The sequence below is a fragment of the Amphiura filiformis genome, chromosome 14, assembly GCF_039555335.1.
Source record: "Amphiura filiformis chromosome 14, Afil_fr2py, whole genome shotgun sequence".
Taxonomy (NCBI): Eukaryota; Metazoa; Echinodermata; class Ophiuroidea; order Amphilepidida; family Amphiuridae; genus Amphiura; species Amphiura filiformis.
The window spans coordinates 21,306,879-21,315,872 of NC_092641.1; the positions used below are offsets into that span (position 1 = coordinate 21,306,879).

Consider the following 8,994-nt stretch of genomic DNA (forward strand, 5'->3'; position numbering starts at 1 on the left):
GCAAACCGAGGATATTGTTTTCCTGAGTATATCTTGATAATAAGTAAATACATCTTCCGATCTTTGACGGACCGAATATTGTTTTCAAGAGGGCGATTGGTGCAACTAACACCAGTTTGGATATCGTTACTAATGTACGCAACGTATCCGTCAAAGATGTGAGATATATGTACTTAATATTGCTGGATTTAATAGTAATGTTATATGCTTATTATCATACTCACGACAGCTTTGAGTGTTACAATCATCTGAAGCACTCGACGATCCACTACAAGCCCCTGTTACAGAACACGTCCTGGTTCTAGTCTTAGTTCCACTACCACAGGATTGACTACAACTACTCCATGAGCCCCATGAATTCCAATATGCTGTATAAAATTTGAAAGGCCCGTCTAAGATGTGAGATGCATCTACTTATTATTGCTGCATTTATCAGTGATATAATAATTATGCTTAATATGGATATCGTCACCAATGTACGCAAGTATCCGTCAAAGATGTTAGATATATGTACTTAATATTGCTGGATTTAATAGTAATGTTATATGCTAATTATCATACTCACGACAGCTTTGAGTGTTGCAATCATCTGAAGCACTCGATAATCCACTACAAGCGCCTGTTACAGAACACGTCCTGGTTCTAGTCTTAGTTCCGCTACCACAGGATTGACTACAACTACTCCATGAGCTCCATGAACTCCAATATGCTATAAAGAGAGTGAAAGGTCCGTCAAAGGGGGGAAAATGTCTCTACTTATTATTGCTGCATTTATTGGTAATATAATATGATAAATAATTGTGTTTTCCCTTACCTGAGATCGATATGGATCTAAGTTGATTTTAGGGTTGAATGTTTCTCTTCTTTCGATTAATAAAGATGATTGAGTAAAACTCACGACATGTTTGCGTGTTGCAATCATCTGAATCACTCGACGATCCACTACAAGCCCCTGTTACAGAACACGTCCTGGTTCTAGTCTTAGTTCCACTGCCACAGGATTGACTACAGCTACTCCATGAGCTCCATGAATTCCAATATGCTGTATGAAATTTGAAAGGCCCGTCTAAGATGTGAGATGCATCTACTTATTATTGCTGCATTTATCAGTGATATAATATGCTTAATATGGATATCGTCACCAATGTACGCAAGTATCCGTCAAAGATGTGAGATATATGTACTTAATATTGCTGGATTTAATAGTAATGTTATATGCTAATTATCATACTCACGACAACTTTGCGTGTTGCAATCATCTGAACCACTCGATGATCCACTACAAGCGCCTGTTACAGAACACGTCCTGGTTCTAGTCTTAGTTCCGCTACCACAGGATTGACTACAACTACTCCATGAGCCCCATGAACTCCAATATGCTATAAAGAGGGTGAAAGGTCCGTCAAAGGGAGCAATGTCTCTACTTATTATTGCTGCATTTATTGGTAATATAATATGAAAAATAATTGCGATTTCCCTTACCTGAGATCGATATGGATCTCAGTTGATTTTAGGGTTGAACGTTTCTCTTCTTTCGATTAATAAAGATGATTGAGTAAAACTCACGACATGTTTGCGTGTTGCAATCATCTGAATCACTCGACGATCCACTACAAGCCCCTGTTACAGAACACGTCCTGGTTCTAGTCTTAGTTCCACTACCACATGATTGACTACAACTACTCCATGAGCTCCATGAACTCCAAAATGCTGTATAAAATTTGAAAGGCCCGTCAAAGAAGTGAGATGCATCCACTTATTTGCTGCATTTATTAGTGATATAATATGCTTAATGAATTTTAATACTTACGACAACTTTGCGTGTTGCAATCATCTGAACCACTCGACGATCCACTACAAGCCCCTGTTACAGAACACGTCCTGGTTCTAGTCTTAGTTCCACTACCACAGGATTGACTACAGCTACTCCACGAGCTCCATGAACTCCATTGTGCTGTATAAAAGTTGAAATGTCCATCAAAGAGGGAATAATGTATCTACTTATTTAGTGATATGATATGCCTAATATATAAATAGTCACGACAACTTTGCGTGTTGCAATCATCTGAACCACTCGATGATCCTCTACAAGCCCCTGTTACAGAACACGTCCTGGTTCGAGGCTAGTCTTAGTTCCACTACCACAGGATTGACTACAACTACTCCATGAGCTCCATGAACTCCAATGTGCTAGAAAAAGGATGAAAGGTCCGTCAAAGGGGGACAATGTCTCTACTTATTATTGCTGCAATTATTGGTCAAAGATCTGAGATATGTGTATATAATATTGCTGGATTTATTAGTGATAAGATATGCCTAATATCATACTCACGACAGCTTTGCGTGTTGCACTCATCCAAACCACTCGATAATCCACTACAAGCCCCTGTTATAGAGCACGTCCTGGTTCTAGTCTTAGTTCCACTACCGCAGGATTGACTACAACTACTCCATGAGCTCCATGAACTCCAATATGCTGTAGAAAAGTTGATAGTTGAAAAGTTCGTCAAAGATTTGAGATATAATTGAAGAGTTGAATTGCAAAACTGCTTAGGAGTCATTTTAGACTCTTTGAGAAAAACGCATTTTTATGATTTTGCACTCCCGTTTATTAATGACTTGTTCGATTTGATTCATTTTGACTTGGGATAACGTTTTCATGGATAGGAACGAAAATTCACAGGATTGACTACAACTACCCCATGAACTCCAATATGCTGTATAAAAGTTGAAAGTCCCGTCAAAGATGTGAGATGCATCCACTTATTATTGCTGCATTTATTAGTGGTATAATATGCTTAATGAATTATAATACTTACGACAACTTTGCGTGTTGCAATCATCTGAACCACTCGACGATCCACTACAAGCCCCTGTTACAGAACACGTCCTGGTTCTAGTCTTAGTTCCACTACCACAGGATTTACTACAACTACTCCATGAGCTCCATGAACTCCAATATGCTGCATAAATGTTGAGAGGTCAGTCAAAGATGTGAGATGTACTACAATTTTATCCTATTTTGGCCCAAAACAGTATTTTTCGGGCTAGAATGGAAGATGCACAGGGCAAACATTTCTACATCACATCCCCTGGCAAAGTCACGCCCAGAATGAACTTCTCATAGACGCGCTGAACAAATTGCGCCTGTAGCGCGTAAAATTTTCCACATTATACTTAATAAATCATGGCAATAATGAAGGTAAATTTCGGGCATTAACAGACTCTTTCATGTTCTCAATAATTATGTGGTCTTAAATGGGAATTCTTTGCGCATAAGTTGAAGAAAGGCACATTTGCCATTGTTTAACCTTTCGCACCAATTTGTCCATAATTACGATGATTTTTTACAATCACAAATGGGTCTAAAAGCAAATCTACCCAATGACCTGCTACAGTACTCCCGGTTGGGGGGGGGGGCACTCGAATATGAAAGTGACGTACCTGTACCCACCAGCGTTTGAAACGAGGGGTCTATCGGTGTAGAACTTTTCAGAAAAAAGGGATCATTCGGTGTTGGCAACGTCAAAAATGGGGTGATTTTGTATATGAGCGCTCAAAATTTCACATCATTGACAATCAAATATAAAGGGTTCACAAACAATACCCCCTCCCCCAAATTTCAAACCATTACTTTACATAACTTGACATACCTTTCGTTTATTTGTAAAATTTAAAACCTGTGAATAAAGGTTAATTAATGTCAAAATTATCTTCAGCGATTCATTATTTTGCACTACAAAAACAAAAACACCATTAAATCAATCAAAACATTGATATCGAGAATGTTTTGTACACTACATGTAATAGGATGTGGAAAAGTGTGAACCCTTTAGCTTTTTACCCAAATTTACAGTACAGAATAGACAAAACTTGTTCATTTTGCTGAAAATGCGCGTTATCGGACACATGGCGCGCGAAACGCGAGAAAGGTTTCAAGTTTGACGCATAAAATGGGTTAAAGAGTTAAACAATTGTGCCCTCAAACAGGAACAGATGAAGATGCACATCAGTATAGCGGATGAAGCATTGACAAAGGGGAGCGAGCATATTTTGTGCCGGTCGGTGTTATTGGGACATGTTTGCGCGAAGTGGGAAGAGTGCCCCTGACAAAAAATAAAAGAGAAAAGTGCGCCTCTGACAAAAAAATTCATCTCGATTATGGGGCAAAATAGTGTAAAATACCACCTTTTTACGCGCTACGCGCGCACATTGTACCATTTTTTTTTGGAAGCACGAAAACTTTACTATCTCCCTACGATAAACCAGGTAAAATGATGCAACCGGGATTTTTTTCGACTTTGCGACAGTAATTTCTATTTTGCCCCTTCCCCCGACCAAGAAAGCTGGCTACGCTCCTGATTTTAGCCCAAACTTGAAGTTGAAGTTTGGAACCTGATGGACCATGTTAAGCTTTTGATAACCAAACTACTAATCACCGATTTTTGAAAGCAGGAGGAAATCGAAGATCCTGGAGAAAGCCTGCGGGAGCGAGCATGGAATCAGGATAAACCAAGTAGATATGAGTCGTAGGGCCGCGCCGTGGCTTGAACATGGGACCTCAGTGGCGAGAGAATAACAGCTGCGCCAACTCCCCCCCCCCCCATGAGGGAAGCTTTTTCGCGTTGCGAAGCCCAGCGATCGAAAAGCCAAAGATCACAAACCAAAATCCGGAGTTGTGTGTGTCTAAAGCAGGGCCTCTCGGAAAAGACCAAGAGAATATTAAAGAAGCAGATTGTGTGCATGATATCTCCTGTTTAGGTTGACCCAAATCGTACATGGGTGAAACCTCAAGACACTTTGGCACGAGAATGAAAGAGCATAAATCTTAATCAGAAAAAAAAACCTTCCACCAGGCCTAAAGAAAAAACATCAGTTGAAAGCGGCCCTAAGGAATCTGCTCGCACGGACCATCACGCTGAAGACAATCACGTGATCGGATGGGACGAAGCCAAAATAAGAGACATTGAAACCAACAGGAAAGGAAGACACATAAAGGAATCAATTTGGATAAGAAAGATGCCAGGCTAATACACTCAACGGGGATTGTGTCATTTACTTCCTTCATGTATGTCCAGTTACTAACAGCGCCATCTACGTCAGTTACCAATAGAAAGCCACAGACGAGAAAGCTGGTTATTTAAATTTCAGAAAGTACTGTGTTAAGCACGAAAGGTCATTGAAGTATGTCAATATCACCTATTTACTGGATTTGTTTTAGAACCTTTTAAATAATTTCAATCAGACAATTCTGGTGAATCTATATGCCGAATAAAGAATGGACATTCTTTCTGTGGAGATTATACATTCTCTTACACCGTTTGGCAAATGAAACATCACAATAATAAACAATCACGAAAACAACAAAATATCAGATGGCTAGTTTTGAAAAAACAAACAAAAATAAAACTGAATTTGATGTCTCGGGTTTGAAATAAAACCATTGTAAGGTTGAACACTTACCACACCCAACAATTTCAATGTCATCTAACGCCATGTCCCCTGTATAATCTGAACCTCTGAATCCAACAAAAACTACCTAAAATATTCAAAAGCATTTGTCTAATTATGTTCACTGTTTATATTTTAAACACAAAACTTGTCACTTTAGACTTTTCAACACGGTCGTTAACATCTTCCACTGCTCTCTGATAATTGAGAGTACTCGATAAATATGTTGAAGAGTTGCATATATTATATTTACACAAATTACTGGTCCGTAATTAATAAACATTTGTATATACTTGCAAGTCTTTAGCATGAATATTGGGTACTTACAAATCTCACTAAACAAGTGAAGTAGGGGAGAGGTCTGAAGTGCTCGCATTGTAATTGCACCCCCTGTCTACTTTTCTGTATGAAGACACACAGCACTCAAGCGCATATTTATGGAAAAGGGCGCTCGATTTAAAAGTGCAAAATTAAGTACAACATCACCATTAGGCATCAAACTAATTTTCAGAAAAAAGGTCTTTTCAAATTCTATAAAGTTCGCAAACGCATCCCCATTGTAAGAAATAAATCACGTTTCTCTGCGGAATACGAAGTAAAGATACATGTTACTTGAAGATAGTTCGTTCGTACAACATGTACAATGATCCCCATGTTCACGAAATGAATAGTTACATAGTGATGAAGTTATGTTTATTTAGATAAAAAAACAACAACTTGACGTAATCGAATTATATTTGTTTAGATACAGTACAATATCAAATAGCGTGTTATGAAAATAAAGGTTTTCTAATATTGCATTAGTTATGTGTACTTTTACTACTCGACTATATCTAACCTTGAAGTAGGGATGACCAATGAACCATCAACTTGATTAGAACACTCCCATAGACATGCAGGGAGCTCAACTGTGCACTACTTGCACAGACATTTCTAAATTGATCTCATTCTTTTATTTTTCAATATTTGTCTGTAAAAATTGGGGTAGTAAATGCCAATTATATCTTGCAAATTACAGCAACATAACTTATTTCATTTTCCTGTAAGTGCGAATCAAAATTGGTCCATCACCACAGTGCGCTTAATTGCCAGTGGCTGAGTTCAGCACTGCTCAAGAATGGCACAAAATATTCATGTCAATAATTTCAGGTGAAAAACGTGGCCTACTGAGCTGAAATTTGGCAGAGTTGCTAGTAATACCTCTATCATACTCTCTGTACAAAGGTTAAAATATTGAACAAGTAGATCTCGAGTTAAAAATTAAATCACCAGCTTCCCTTTGGAATGTCCATATTCCTTTCGAATCATGCTAAGAAGACACCTTTCTAAACATAAATGTGAAGTTTCGTGCTCATTTAATGTATTTTTCACCTGATTTCAACCCTAAACATTTTCTTATATTTATACCATCTGCACTGACTTGCTGCTATACACGCACAGGAGCTGTACTTTTAAAATACGCGCCTAATCAATAATGAGTCTTTCACTCCATTGTTAAAGTATTGTGCTCCCTGTAGCATATGGAGTGACCAGTCCCTGGAGTGTGATGGTTTTGTAGCACATGACAGTATTCATTCAAGCCTATCATGGTCAGTTATTAGCCACTTGCTGAATGGCTGGGCATTATCAGCTATCAAAGAGATACCTTATGCTGCTGCCAATCACAATAGAGGTTAAACATTTTGTTAAAACCCCAGAAGTGATATCAGGACAAAGCTGTGCATGTTGGTACTTGATTGTTTGGATTCCTATGTTGAAAATCCCTTGTAGTACATTAGTATTTTTCTTATGTGTAGTGTATATTGTTGTGGAAAAAAAGTTCACCTGGACTTTTGATTTTGTGCCACTTTGGCCATTATGGATGATTTTTGGCAAATGTTTTCTAAAAGCATGATTTCAGTGCCTCGGTTTGAAGAAATACTTAATGCTATTGACTAGTAAAGTGCCATTTCATAAGAAACCCTTTGATACTTTCACAATATGCTTGTTTCATGTTTGCATATATATTAAAATAAAGAAATATAAAAGGTAAATATATGCTTATACCAATTTTGCTCACATTGCTATATTTAGACTTTGTCAATTTATTTCGTTCAATGACCGGTCAGAATGGGAAACTTTGAAAATTCATAATTCGAAAAGTTTTTGACCGATTTTGACCATTTAACCACCAAAATACTTCTGTTGATGAGTTCTTTCCAGAAAACAATTTTTTGTAGCAATAGGGGCAACATGAAATTATGATGGTCATCCCTACTTGAAGTCCACGTGTTGGTTAGAGTGTGACAGAGAAACAAAGAACCATTTATCGCCATGGTTTCCAGATGCAGACCACAACTCAGTATCTCCTCCAACAGCTGTCCTTGCATATACTCTCAATGTTCCCATGTCGGTTCCATACATGTGACACCAGAAGTTGATGCAAATTCTGCCTCCCGCGTTTACAAGAATTGAAGGGCTTATCAAACGAGCAATATCATTAGTAACTCTCGGTTTACTTGCTTCCAAATAGATGTAGTGTCCACCTGTTTAAGTAATTATGGAAACTTTAACCCCAAATTCAACAGATTGCAAAATTGCGTGGCAATAATGCTCAGTTTAAAGAGCATTTCATTGATAAGAACCACTGATGGTGTCAGTGTTGCTTGTTAACCCTCTGCAAGCGGATGTCGACTGCGTTTCAAACATTCTTTAAATATGAAAAAATATCTGAATTGTAAATGGTATGTTCATGACCATAATTTTTTTTGAATTCATCATGAAAAAATTCATTAAAACAAACAAGTGAAACAGCATGACTGTTATACTTTATTTCTCCAAGTGAAAAGGTGTGTGTTCAGTGGTTCTGGAAAGTTTAAGAAAATGTTTTGTTAGGAGAAGGTTTTTCAAGGTTTGTCAGTTTGCACCCCCCCCCCCACTTTTGAGCTCCCCCAATTACGTAAATTTCCACTTTTGCGCCAATTTTGCGCAAACTTTGTCTATTTTGCCCCCACCTAAAATTCACTTCCTCCAATGCACCCCCCTGAAAAAAATCTCAATTATTAACTTTCTTATCAATTCAAAGAACGTGCCATGAAGCAGTCAATTCAGCTATAGCTAACTCTAACGCCCCAGGGTGGTTGGTGAAGGGAAAGAAGGAAGGAATAAAGAGAGAAAACTAAGAAAGAAGATGTTTGCTCTGGTTGTGATTCGAGCCCGAGAACCCTCGCATGCCAAACACTAGGTCGGCGACACTTCTGCCATGGATCTTGCGCTGGCCTGGCCAGCGTAAGCGTGCCTGTATATCACTTAAGGTGATTGCGTCATCACATCACGTGGGAGGCACGTATGAACAGTGCATATATCAAGTAGTATTTTGTAGTACTGGGTAGTGTCAGAGCCGGGTGTCAGAGCTATAGTATTCAGGTGTGTAAATCAGGATTAGGATAAATAGGATGTAGAAAATCACTGCCAAACCACCTTACTCCCTATACATGTCAGCACAATTTTTTTACCAATACACATGAACATACTGCATAAATATTCTGACATTTCGAAATGTCG

General features: G+C 38.3%; 1 long non-coding RNA gene across 1 annotated transcript; it reads right to left on the minus strand.

Annotated features, from left to right (window-relative positions):
- Positions 1–260: 260 nt before the first annotated feature.
- On the minus strand, positions 261–991 carry LOC140168968 (uncharacterized). Its single transcript, XR_011861299.1, has 3 exons — positions 899–991; positions 566–709; positions 261–368 (listed from the first exon to the last, which is right to left on the minus strand). It is a non-coding gene; the product is annotated as an uncharacterized lncRNA (long non-coding RNA).
- Positions 992–8,994: the final 8,003 nt, after the last annotated feature.